Source organism: Oncorhynchus keta, chromosome 13 (genome assembly GCF_023373465.1).
Source record: "Oncorhynchus keta strain PuntledgeMale-10-30-2019 chromosome 13, Oket_V2, whole genome shotgun sequence".
NCBI lineage: Eukaryota > Metazoa > Chordata > Actinopteri > Salmoniformes > Salmonidae > Oncorhynchus > Oncorhynchus keta.
The window spans coordinates 41,817,991-41,831,913 of NC_068433.1; the positions used below are offsets into that span (position 1 = coordinate 41,817,991).

Sequence of the window (13,923 nt, forward strand, 5' to 3'; positions counted from 1 at the left end):
AGTTAACCTTCCTAGGCATTTATTGAAAATAAGAATTTGTTCTTAACTGACTTGCCTAGTTAAATAAAGATAAAAAATATATATATATTTAATAATTTTGACATCTTCCCTGTTATTCTACAATGTAGAAAATAGTAAAAATAAAGAAAAATCCTTGAATGAGTAGGTGTCCAAACTTTTGCCTGGTACTGTTGACTGTCGAGAACTGAACTACATATTAACACATAACATTGCATGACAAATGATCATGCAGCGTTATACAGTATGTAAAGTGTGTGGTGTAAACAACATTCGGAAGACTACCTTGCTTGAGAATTAAACACTTATGTTATCTGTCAGAACTAATGCCTAGGCGTTTAGCTCAATGGGCCAACATGGTCTTTAAGCCAAGCAGAGGACCTGCGTTTGATTCCCGTTCAGTTACAGCTTCATTGTATATGGAGGGTCCATTCGTCAGGCTCGAGGTCTCCACCAACAGAAAGCTCAATACAACTCAAGACAACTCAACACTGCCCTCTATAGGGTATCTTATATACAAGCACAGCTTCTAAAATACAGATGACGTCATCTGCTCACAAGCCTGCTCTATGATCACAAGCGCCACTTGTGTTTTGATTATTTGTTGTCAGAGAAATACACTCTAAGAAATCCTATCACAGCAAGACTCCAATGAAGTGTTGTACTCTGCCGATCATCAGTACTGTCCTCACAGAAACTAACACTGTCAATACATACAGTTCTAAAACTTGAGTCCATTTCAAGGTAAAAATGGAAATGTGGCTTTGGCTTTCAGTTCAGATTCAAACCCCAACAATAATATACACGACAAGTACACCAAGAACTACGAAGAACAAATGGAATGTTTTGCTTTCGCACAACAGTAGAAGAACAAGATAAAGCGTTGGGAACGAACAGATATGGTCATAATCCACATACACACTGGGTGCTGAGACGGTGTTCTGAAGCAAAGCCAGTGTTTGAGGAACACCTCCAGTCAGCTCAATGTAAAAGTGATGGGATGCTGCCAGGACACCCTGGTGGAACCAGGCAGAGAGAAGTCAGGCAGCACACGCCTTCCAAAAAGGATTTGTCTCACACACACACATTGTATTAGTCTCCCACTGAGATCATTCTGGGATCACTACACTGCCCAAACGCACAAACAACAGAAACATGCACACACACATACACACACAAAAACAAGGCAGTGTGCACTGCACGCAGACACAATGCTAAAAACATCCAGATGTGTATAAACAAACAGTCACACATTCACAGTGCAATACACACAAACACACTAAGTTATATGAACAGCCTGCTACGTGACAGTCAAGGGGTCAGGAGGGAAATTAACCAGTGACAGATGTGGCTGACAACAATACCATTTACAGTACAGTGCTGCTGCCAGACTAGTGGTCAGATAACCTCAGATTATAACACGGGTAATGGCCAGAGAGGATGCTGGTGCCCTCTTGTGGTCACACGGAGCTACAGGAGGCCCCACCTCCTTTTCCTCCTCCCCTCCCCTCCCCTCCCCATCTCTCTCATCTCATCTGCCCTCCTCTGCCCTACCCAATCAACTCTTCACACAGCAGGGCTCTCTGGAAGTGAATGGAACACGCCAGGTACTCCTGACTTTGGCTTTCAATGAGTTCACTCCATAAGGGAATGGTTCTGTAGCGAACTAATCAACTCTACACAGACACCACAATGGGGTCTCTGAACATCTGACTCAACGGGAGTCTCCCCCTCTCTTTTCACCCTCATCTCTCCCATTCCTGCCTCTTCAAATACGAGAACAGTACATTAATGAAGGGGCTGTATAATACACATCGAATATCAAAGTGTTAGGGTGGGGGGCTTTTGAATTGTGGGTCATTTGAATATGGAGATGGCTAGCTTGAAGGAACATGTGATTGAATGACCCATACTACACATTACAATGAGGGCAGAGCTCACGTCTTATGCAGAATACACATTCCACACATCTGACTGATCAGGAATCTGTTTTATTTCCCAGGCGGTACAGATACAGGCGTCTCAGTGAGCACATTCAGACTGTGTAATTATAGTTAGGAATGGCCCACAGTTCTATCATAAATTACAGTTTCCACACGGTGGATATACATATTGGGTAGAAAAAATGTAAATACTGGAATTAGCACTTCCCACCAGAATGATATATTTACATTTATTGAAGCTGAAGAAAGGGAGAGTAATGACAAAAGTTGTACAAACATGCATGCTATGACAGAAAGTGCCCCGAGCCTCCTCTTGCATACCAACTGTGATGTAATTCCAACGGACCAGAATCATCATTAGGGACTCATAACTCCGAAGAGAAACAGAAGGAGGTGACCAAACGGTTCCATTCGAACCTGCTCCTCTGGGAGGACTGTGTCAGGTTGATCAACGAGATCTGCCGTTCTGTGTGTCTCTGTTCTCCGGTGCAGTGAGGCCATGTAGCACATAGAGATCAGAAAAGAGGATGGATGGAGGAAGAGAAGAAGGGATGATGTCTATCGCTACGGAATGCTGAGTCTCCAATTCGAGTCATTCCCTTGGTGTGTGTGTGTGTGTGTGTGTGTGTGTGTGTGTGTGTGTGTGTGGCATTACTCTGGGTCAACAGGCAATACATTGTAATTACATTGATGAATATGAAAGTGAGTATATTTCAGTACCACTCTAGAGAGCAACAGGCCCAATGCTTCCACATGGCTGATCTCCTTTTCATCAGTGTGTCGAAATGAATACAGAGTGTAATGAGATCCTATAACGAGACTGTCCAACAGAATCTTTACTCAATACATAATGAATGAATCGAGTGAAGCCTGGCGACCTGTGGACACACACACACACACACACACACACACACACACACACTTGTATTCATGGACACACATATTGATCCCTGAGTTCAGACTTTATAGGGTTGATTATTCTGCACAGTGAGAAGACACTTTTCTGCAAGATCAGTCTTCTGTTCTGATGCTTTTTACCTAACCAATCTTTTTCAAAAACACACTGAGGGCCAACAGCGTTTGTTTACCCCAACGTTTATTATCTAACAGATCCATAACGTCTGTCTGAGCCTTCTCAATAAAGACAGAGACTAACCCGGGGCAGAGAGACAGATCTAGGCCAGGGATCAACAACTAGATTCAGCCGCAGGCGGATCTTAATTACAAATCATTTGTACGCTGCAAGAAGCCCAAACAGAGATATTTGACTAAAACATAATCATTTAAAACATTGCTGACATATATACAATGTGGTATACAATCACGTGTCTCTCGATGTCTGGGAAAGCTTGGGGACAGATTTACAAAATACATTTAAAAAACACTTGGAGCTGAATGGCTGGTGTTTCTACAGTGTTTTATGTCCAACAATGAACATAAAAATAAAATAAAAACAAGACAACTTGGGGGTCCAAATAAAACCACCGGGACGCCAGCTGGGGAACCCAGATCTAGGCTATGGGTCAATGGTAACATAGGGCTGGAAACTTCTCAACTGATAACAGAAATGAAGTATTCTCTCCATCTGGATTTACCACAGAGCAGAGAGAGCAATAATGCAATAAGCCCTTGGGGTGATGGAATTCTCCGGCTCGGTCTTCCTCTGAAGCAACAACAGACACGTAGGGAGTCAGGAAGTTGTAACCGTAGACACAATCAGCTACTGTACCGCACTCTGACAGAGGGAACATGGCAACCACAATTAGAAACCGGGGCAAATCTTAATTACCCTTCACTCACTCCCAGTCGTTAGGGAGAGAGAAGGTTGAGAGAAGGAAGAGGAGAAAGAGCGAGCGAGAGAACCCATGCAGTGTTTAGAGGGGTGATGGGTTTTACCATAAACTTGAACTGACTTGAACTTTTTTCCAGGATTCAGAGGGAGAAATGCACACTTACACAAGGCTGATGAGACCTCCAAAAATCCACATGTACTCTGGCACGCACACACTTTTTCTTACCATAGAAAATGGGCATCATCATCCAGATGATGGTAGATTGAGGAGATGGAAAAACATATGGACAGGGGCCAAAACTATTTGCTAATCATTTTTAGGAAACATTATGCAATCAAATCAAAACTTCTGCTTTTCTGCCATTTGTTTTTGTTACAGTACACTGGTACTACACCTCCTTCCCCGTGGAAAATTCCACTCATAACGCAACACTCCAACATGTGAATTAATGCATTGTGTTCAAAACACGTCACTTAGTTTCACTGAGTGGGTTTTTCAGTTGATTGACAGTCAGTGTGTGACTAAGAGAGAGAGTGAATAATGACACTTCTCAGGTCTCTGTCAACGAAGAGGCTCAACCTCAAAATGAACCAATATGTGAACTAGCGACAGTAGGATCAAGGTAGTTACCTTTTAGTGTTGATCCAAACTGTACTCTCTACTGAGGTTTACCGAGGCTGTGTCTGCGCCTCAAAATGGCATAGTCCTGGTAAAAAGTAGTGTCCTAAACACAGAACAGGGTGCCATTTGGGATGCAAGCTGTGTGTGTGTTCTGACAAGAGGGGCTTGTCTGATGAATTATACAGCGGTTATTAGAATTCCGTGAATAAAGATTCTATGAACCGCTTTCAGCGCTGTGCATTACAGACCAGATTGTAAGAGCGAGGGAGGGATGGAGAGATGGAGGGAGAATGGAAGAGAGGAGAAATAGTACTGTTCACTTTGAGAAAACAGTACTTTGGTAAAAGTAAAATGTCCACTATTTGGCAGTGGTTGGAACCCTTCAAACGGAGATGGGGGGGGGGGTCAGGTGCTCGACTGCAGGACTTGAAAATCCTAAAAACACTCCTTACGCCAGGAAACAGTACTTCAACTGGTGACTATCAAGGAGAATAAAGACAAAAGACCACTGTTGCTGCATAAATCTGACGGGGCAAAAAAAAAAAAACAATAGGCTTACGTTTCGGCATGAATCGCCTTCATCGCAGCATTGAGTAGGAAAAGAGTGGGAGGCACTTATATGAAAGTGGGTGTGGAGCCTATAAAAATGCCTGTCTATAATGCAACACACACATGGAGAGACATGCGTACAGACGCGCACAAACAAACACACACAAGCTCATTTCACTAACACAGAGAGTGTAGACAATTTGGTTCAGAGAATGAGAGCCTTGTGCCATAACACAGCTAGCTATCCAGTCCTGAGGAGACTAGAGGATAGTAGAGAGGCTAACGTTAGCATTTACTACAGCCCAGAGTCAGGGAGGGAGGCTAAGGGAGCACTATGCCCCTGTAACACCACCCTCAGGGTCTCCTCTCCTCTGCCTGTTAAGGCCGAAGCCAGGTTTTTAGGAGGGATTTCAAGTTTTCATAACAATCACTAGTTAACTACACATGGTTGATGATATTACTAGATATTATCTAGCGTGTCCTGTGTTGCATATAATCTGACTGAGCATACAAATATCTAAGTATTTGACTGAGTGACCGGAGGGCTGCTGCTCCCTCATGAATAAAGGATGGGAACAAATGTTCCATTCTGCAGCATGCCTCTGCCCAGCTGGGTGAGTGGATGGGTGTCTCTCTCTGTCCACGCCCCAGTGACTGTTCCACCGGCCGGTGATAGCCCCCAGGGCAGAGAGGGCAAGAGAGAAGCCCCAGTATCCCGGGTCACTGTCCCGTAGCCCAAGGGTGCTCCCACATTTACTGAACCCTAAGCCCTGCATCTATGTCCAGGCTATAGAAGAGCTTTGATTGCGGTTAGGACAGACACTCCAGCTACAGCTGAATTTCCCAGAACACTGGAATGTCTAAAGACAACAGCCTGCAGGGAAGAGAGCTGGGAGAGTGAGAGCAAAGAGGGGGTGAGAGAGGAGAAAGAGGAGTGAGACAACAACAGTCAACAGGCGGAAGTTTACACCAGAGGCATCTGTCTCCAACCACTGCTCTAACAAGCCTAGAGGCTATTTGGACAGAGTCTGTCACAGTCTGTCCTGGAGGAAGGTGGGAGGGAGAGAGGGAGAAAGAGAGAGGAATGGAGCCCAGGTTCAAACCGACAGAGGCGGAGAGAGCGATGGTAGCTGTAATGTGCACTGTGCAGCATGTGGACAACAGCTGTAGGACAGTTAAAGATCCTGTCGGAAAATGCATCCTCCCCTTTCTCCCTTCCTTCCTTCCTTCCTTCCTATAATCAACTAGTGTATGAGGCAAACATGTCCAGCAGAGGGCACTGAGAGAAAATATCAGGGCAAATGATGCACACAGATTTCAGCATGTTGTCCCATTGTGAATTATTTAGAAAACAAAAAGCATTTGATAAATCTCGTCTGTCATCTTGACTTAGCATTCATGCGGCTGATGAAATTAGGTTGCAACGTATGCGTTTTCAATGACACTAATTAGCGACTTTTCACGCATATGTACAAGCCTTCATCTTCTAAAATCATCTCCAGAGGAGACATCTACTTGATAAGGAAACAAGTAGATGCATAGGTACCACTAGAGCGGTATAGATGTAGAAGCTTAAAAGCTCAGTCAGTTAGAGGTAAGAACAAGTTAAATATTAATTGTGCACAGATAAAATACTTTGAAAGAAATGAGAATAGAATCCATTGAGCTGTGAATAAAATATCCATAGAGACACAGACCGATAGAGAGTGTACTATAAGCTGGGCTTACATCTGGTAGAGGCTGTCAAAGTGACACTTTCCCACTGTTAGGGTTGACATGCAGTTGCATAACACAGCCAGCCAGCCTATCCCTTCACTACAGCCTTAACCCTCTATGAGCCCAGTCTATACTTAGACCAGCATGGATCCAGTTTCACTGAGATTCCTATTCCTTGGAGAGACACACGTCTCGACCCACATACACACATAGTGTAAACACACAAAGAAACACGGTCATTATCTTTTTTTTAAATAGAGTGATGGGTGGCTGAAGTTTGCAGAAATAAGGTGATGTGCAATGAAGTCGGGCTGTCTCGGTTGTAGGACAATGAGACGGACCGAGAGTGGAGACAGAATGGGGAGCCACAAAGGCAGAGGCACAGTAATGAGCCAGGCTGGGACTGATAGACATGGGTACACTACAGCAGGCATACAAAAACACACACGGATACGAACATTTTAGTCATTCAGCAGACACTCTTATCCAGAATGACTTAGAGGAGCAATTACAGTGAAGTGCCTTGCACAGACAGATGTTTCACCTTGTCGACTCGGGCATTCGAACCAGCGACCTTTCATATAAACTCAGCAAAAAAAGAAACGTCAGCTGTGTTTATTTTCAGCCAACTTAACATGTGGAAATATTTGTATGAACATACGATTCAACAACTGAGACATAAACTGAAGTTCCACAGACATGTGACTAACAGAAATTGAATAATGTGTCCCTGAACAAAGGGGGGGTCCAAAATCAAAAGTAACATTGCAGCTGGTGACCACACCAGATACGAAGTACTGCAGTGCATCTCCTCCTCATTGACTGCACCAGATTTTCCACTTCTTTCTGTGAGATGTTACCAAGATGCTACCAAGGCACGTGCAAGTTCCCAGACATTTCTGGGGGGGATGGCCCTAGCCCTCACCCTCCGATCCAACAGGTTGCAGACGTGCTCAATGGGATTGAGATCTGGGCTCTTCGCTGGCCATGGCAGAACACTGACATTCCTGTCTTGCAGGAAATCACGCACAAAACGAGCAGTATGGCTGGTGGCATTGTCATGCTGGAGGGTCATGTCAGGATGAACCTGCAGGAAGGGTACCACATGAGGGTGGAGGATGTCTTCCCTGTAATGCACAGCATTGAGATTGCCTGCAATGACAACAAGCTCAGTCAGATGATGCTGTGACACACCGCCCCAGACCATGACGGACCCTCCACCTCCAAATCGATCCTGCTCCAGAGCACAGGCCTCGGTGTAACACTCATTCCTTCCATGATAAAAGCAAATCCAACCAGTCAGTGAAGAGCACATTCTGCCAGTCCTGTTTTGTTCAGTGACGGTGGGTTTGTGCCCATAGGCAACGTTGTTGCTGGTGATGTCTGGTGAGGACCTGCCTGCCTAACAACAGGCCTACAAGCCCTCAGTCCAGCCTCTCTTAGCCTATTGCGGACAGTCTGAGCACTGATGGAGGGATTGTGCGTTCCTGGTGTAACTCGGGCAGTTGTTGTTGCCATCCTGTACCTGTCCCGCAGGTGTGATGTTCGGAAGTACCGATCCTGTGCAGGTGTTGTTACACGTGGTCTGCCACTGCGAGGACAATCAGCTGTCGGTCCTGTCACCCTGTAGCGCTGTCTTAGGCTTCTCACAGTACGAACATTGCAATTTATTGCCCTGGCCACATCTACAGTTCTCAGGCCTCCTTTTAGCATGCCTAAGGCACGTTCACGCAGATGAGCAGGGACCCTGGGCATCTATATTTTGGTGTTTTTCAGAGTCAGTAGAAAGGTCTCTTTAGTGTCCTAAGTTTTCATAACTGTGACCTTAATTGCCTACTGTCTGTAAGCTTTTAGTGTCTTAACGACCGTTCCACAGGTGCATGTTCATTAATCGTGGGAAGCATGGGAAACAGTGTTTAAACCCTTTACAAAGAAGATCTGTGAAGTTATTTTGATTTTTACAAATTATCTTTGAAAGACAGGGTCCTGAAAAAGTAAAGGTTATTTTTGTGCTGAGTTTACTAGCCCAATGCCCTTAACCGCAAGACTACCTGCCGCCCAGTTAAAGAAAGAAAGAACGAGAGAAAGAAGAAAACGAGAGAGAGCGAGAGAGAGAGAGACAGCAGCACAGTGAACATTCCTTTCAGTGGCACAAAGGTGTCAGTCTAGCCAGCCCTCCAGATTCCCAACCAAGTGGAACATTCTAGGAATGGCTGACTGGGAATGTGACAGCAGAATGCCAACCAATTAGATCCTTTAGTACAGCCTCTACCTCTCTCCCGCTCTTTGCTCTTGGGTATAACTTTGCCATGCGCTAGTCTAGCAGGGATACAGTGGAGGAATTCCAGGAACATCTCAATGGGAAAGTGACGTTCCGTATTGGGAATGTGGCAGCAGAATGCCAGGCTTTCCCCAAAATAGAGGCTGAGAGCAGCTCCAGCAGTCCTCAGAGTAGAGGAGAGCTTAGCTCATCCCTCTCAGCTAGCTAGTTGCCAGGCTGGCTGATGATCCACTCTGTGGAGACAGTCCATTCCATCAAATTTGAATGTAGTAATAAGTAATGTTGTCAATTGTGTTGGAGGATAGATACTGACATTGTCATGACTGTCATTCTGTTCCATTCCAGGAAAATACACACTGCATGAGTCCTGGGGATGTTTTCCCTCAGGCTGTGTGTGTGTGTGTGTGTGTGCGTGCGTGCGTGTGAATGTGTGTGAATGTGTGTGTGAGTGAGTGAGACTGGAGACCTGGTAGTACACAGCTGTTGTTGTTCCATAGAGAGCAGAGCAGACACACTGACACAGTCAGTTCCGTGACACACAGCTGGGCCATACACACTCCCTCCCTCTCAAGCAGTCTGCCATGCACGCACTCCCTCCCTCCCTCCCAAGCAGTCTGGCACACACACACACGGAGAGAGTGAAAAGAGCAAGCCTCAATGTCTCTTCAAGGTCTCTCATGACCAAGGCCAGAAGAACACAACACAGGACTTCAACAGGGTAAGAGGACGACATGCAGGGCTCCCAACCTCACCCTTTCAGCTGACAGAAAGGACCGGAGCGAGGATGACACATAAACCAACCCCGCAGACACACACACACACACACACCACCAAACAAACAGATACACACAGCAGAGCAACCATGCGTTCATATAACTGTCATGGTATGCACTGAGGAGGAAAGCACGCACACATCCTCTCTCTCTCACACACAGGCACTCGTAGCGTAGGCAGCTGAATGTGGTAATGAATATTAAACACAATGCGCTGCATAATCGGTCTCATCCACATGAATGACAAAATAATCACTGTTAAGGCAGCAACAACAACAACAGCTGTCACTTTACACAGGCAGTGATGAGGCAGAGGGATGAGACTCACGACACAAGCCAAGGACAGGAGAGGTGTATGCTCAAGGCTGTAGTTTCTCAGCCTCTCTGCTCTGAGGCCCAAACCAAGGCAGCTGTGACACGACAGCATTGGGGAGAAGTAGCCATCTTCTAGATGTAGCCTAGTGTTACTGGAAGCCCTGCACTGCCCTTGACCACACAGGTTCACCATCTTCACTCCCACATCAAAAAGGTTTGTTTTTGTTGCATAAACAAACAAACACACTTCCACGCTCATTACTTTAGCCTGGGTAGCTAGCATTAGCTCCGGTGAGAAGGTAATAATCCCTTTAGTCTGTGAAGCAGTGTGTGTGTGTATGTAGTAATCGTGTGTGTATGTTTGCGCGCGTGTGTGTGTAGTAACCGTGTGTGTATGTTTGCGTGTGTGTGTGTGTAGTAACCGTGTGTGTTTGCGTGTGTGTGTGTGTGTGTAGTAACCGTGTGTGTTTGCGTGTGTGTGTGTGTGTGTGTAGTAACCGTGCGTGTGTTTGAGCGTGTGTGTGTGTAGTAACCGTGTGTGTGTTTGAGCGTGTGTGTGTGTAGTAACTGTGTGTGTGTGCGTGTGCGTGTGTGTGTGTAGTAACTGTGTGTGTGTGCGTGTGCGTGTGCGTGTGCGCGTGTGTGTGTGTGTGTGTGTGTGTGTGTGTAGTAACCGTGCGTGTGTGTGTAGTAACCGTGCGTGTGTTTGAGCGTGTGTGTGTAGTAACCGTGCGTGTGTTTGAGCGTGTGTGTGTAGTAACCGTGCGTGTGTTTGAGCGTGTGTGTGTAGTAACCGTGCGTGTGTTTGAGCGTGTGTGTGTAGTAACCGTGCGTGTGTTTGAGCGTGTGTGTGTAGTAACAGTGTGTGTGTTTGAGCGTGTGTGTGTAGTAACCGTGTGTGTGTGTGTGTGTGTAGTAACTGTGTGTGTGTGCGTGTGCGTGTGCGTGTGCGTGTGCGTGTGCGCGTGTGTGTGTGTGTGTGTTTTGAGCGTGTGTGTGTGTGTTTGTGTGTGTGTGTGTGTGCGTGTGTGTGTGTGTGTGTGTGTATGTAGTAATCGTGTGTGTATGTTTGCGCGCGTGTGTGTGTAGTAACCGTGTGTGTTTGCGTGTGTGTGTGTGTGTGTAGTAACCGTGTGTGTTTGCGTGTGTGTGTGTGTGTGTGTAGTAACCGTGCGTGTGTTTGAGCGTGTGTGTGTGTAGTAACTGTGTGTGTGTGTGTGTGCGTGTGTGTGTGTAGTAACTGTGTGTGTGTGCGTGTGCGTGTGCGTGTGTGTGTGTGTGTGTGTGTAGTAACCGTGCGTGTGTTTGAGCGTGTGTGTGTAGTAACCGTGCGTGTGTTTGAGCGTGTGTGTGTAGTAACCGTGCGTGTGTTTGAGCGTGTGTGTGTAGTAACCGTGCGTGTGTTTGAGCGTGTGTGTGTAGTAACCGTGCGTGTGTTTGAGCGTGTGTGTGTAGTAACCGTGTGTGTGTTTGAGCGTGTGTGTGTAGTAACCGTGTGTGTGTGTGTGTGTGTGTGTGTAGTAACCGTGTGTGTGTGTGTGTGTGTGTAGTAACTGTGTGTGTGTGCGTGTGCGTGTGCGCGTGTGTGTGTGTGTGTTTGAGCGTGTGTGTGTGTGTGTTTGAGCGTGTGTGTGTGTGTGTGTTTGAGCGTGTGTGTGTGTGTGTAGTAACCGTGTGTGTGTGTGTGTGTGTGTAGTAACCGTGTGTGTGTGTGTGTGTGTGTAGTAACCGTGTGTGTGTGTGTGTGTGTGTAGTAACCGTGTGTGTGTGTGTGTGTGTGTAGTAACCGTGTGTGTGTGTGTGTGTGTGTAGTAACCGTGTGTGTGTGTGTGTGTGTGTAGTAACCGTGTGTGTGTGTGTGTGTGTGTGTAGTAACCGTGTGTGTGTGTGTGTGTGTAGTAACTGTGTGTGTGTGCGTGTGTGTGTGCGTGTGTGTGTGTGTGTTTGAGCGTGTGTGTGTGTGTGTGTTTGAGCGTGTGTGTGTGTGTGTTGTGAGCCGTGTGTGTGTGTGTGTAGTAACCGTGTGTGTGTGTGTGTGTGTGTAGTAACCGTGTGTGTGTGTGTGTGTGTGTAGTAACCGTGTGTGTGTGTGTGTGTGTGTGTGTAGTAACCGTGTGTGTGTGTGTGTGTGTGTAGTAACCGTGTGTGTGTGTGCGTGTGCGCGCGTGTGTGTGTAGTGAGCGTGCGTGTGTGTGTGTGTGTGTAGTAACCGTGTGTGTGTGTGTGTGTGTGTAGTAACCGTGTGTGTGTGTGTGTGTGTGTAGTAACCGTGTGTGTGTGTGTGTGTGTGTAGTAACCGTGTGTGTGTGTGTGTGTGTGTGTAGTAACCGTAGTAACCGTGTGTGTGTGTGTGTGTGTGTGTGTGTGTGTGTGTGTAGTAACCGTGTGTGTGTGTGTGTGTGTGTAGTAACCGTGTGTGTGTGTGTGTGTGTGTGTGTGTGTGTGTGTGTGTGTGTGTGTGTGTGTGTGTGTGTGTGTGTGTGTGTGTGTGTGTGTGTGTGTGTGTGTGTGTGTGTCGTGTGCCGTGTGTGTGTGTGTGTGTGTGTTTGCGTGTGTCGTAGCCGTGTGTGTGTGTGTGTGTGTGTGAGGTCCCAAGTCTGAGCATGCTGGGTCTCTGATGGGGTTAGCTGCTACATTGCTGATGTGATTGGCACAGGACCCGCTACTGCTAATGTCAGCCTTACAGCACTGAGTCATGCGCGCACACACACACACACCCTTCTGCACAACAGCACTGGGAAGGAAACACACACTGGAGTGCATACGCCTCCACAGATTACACACGATTCAGCAAAAGCACACAAGAAACATCCTAATAACTTAGTCTCACAATCCATTATTGATCCAGATTTAAACTCTACACTCTGCACCCCAGTCACGGCAGAGCGCTGATGTTGTGACTGCATTCATGTGTTCATGTCAAATCCTACCCAGAATCTTCCCCAAAATAGCAAATCACATGTGATTGTCACACACAGAGGACCTGTGCTACCAGTCTGGCTGATACCAAACTCAAAGTCCTCCTGACTTCAGAGTCTGGAAAGGCTGTTTTGATGTTGTCGACACGATGCGTTGATAATGAAGGGATGCTATTGGTTCACCTCTGTGTCTTTCTCACTGAACCACCCACAGCCACTGAGCTCCGCTCCCTTCCATTACAACTGTTGGATTTTCTAATCCAATAACCCCCCGAGCAAAAAAACAAACATTTCAGAGAACCAATTAATGCGTCCGCTCAATTAATGATCTAATACTGCATTAACAAACGGCCTCCTTTCAATAACAGTACAGGCATGGACACACACACAGAGGGACAGATGAACACACACGCGCACACACACACACACATAATCCATCAGGTTCCTCCTGGAAAATAAACAGAGGATTTTGACACAGGAGGAGCCCAAGCACACAGACAACTCCCCATGGAGACACGTGTTCCTGTTGCACCATGACGTGTTGCCCAGATGGAGGGAGGACAGACACTAACTCAACACCAACAATAACAGAGTCCTACTGCTCCCCAGCCATCAACCTTCCGTCCATCCGCATTGGGTTTTAACAAGGAGGCGTGACATCAGAGTTCATACTAGGACACTACTAAGACACACCCACTCATCCAGGCAAAATGTTCATAAGCGCCCATCAATTATTTGGAATGAAAGATGGACCTTGTGGACATAACTGAAATAAAAATATTTTTAAATTTTTTTTAAAAAAAAATCGGTGATAAACGCATGAAGCTATTGATGAGAAAAGTTCCGGGCAGATTCCATCTGGCTTTAGTCATGTGTGAATCTGACATTTATGGACAGAGCAAAATATTCCCTGGACTGTTACTATGGGAGAGGGCTTGGCCTCATATCCAATCTCACACACACACACACCTCTCCAAACACAAGAGAAATGGTTCA

At 46.2% G+C, this 13,923-nt stretch overlaps 1 protein-coding gene across 14 annotated transcripts in view; it reads right to left on the reverse strand.

Annotated features, from left to right (window-relative positions):
- Nucleotides 1–13,923, reverse strand: part of LOC118392359 (pleckstrin homology domain-containing family A member 5-like) — a 149,829-nt gene that overhangs the window by 100,469 nt on the left and 35,437 nt on the right. The gene's annotated exons all lie outside the window — the stretch shown is intronic.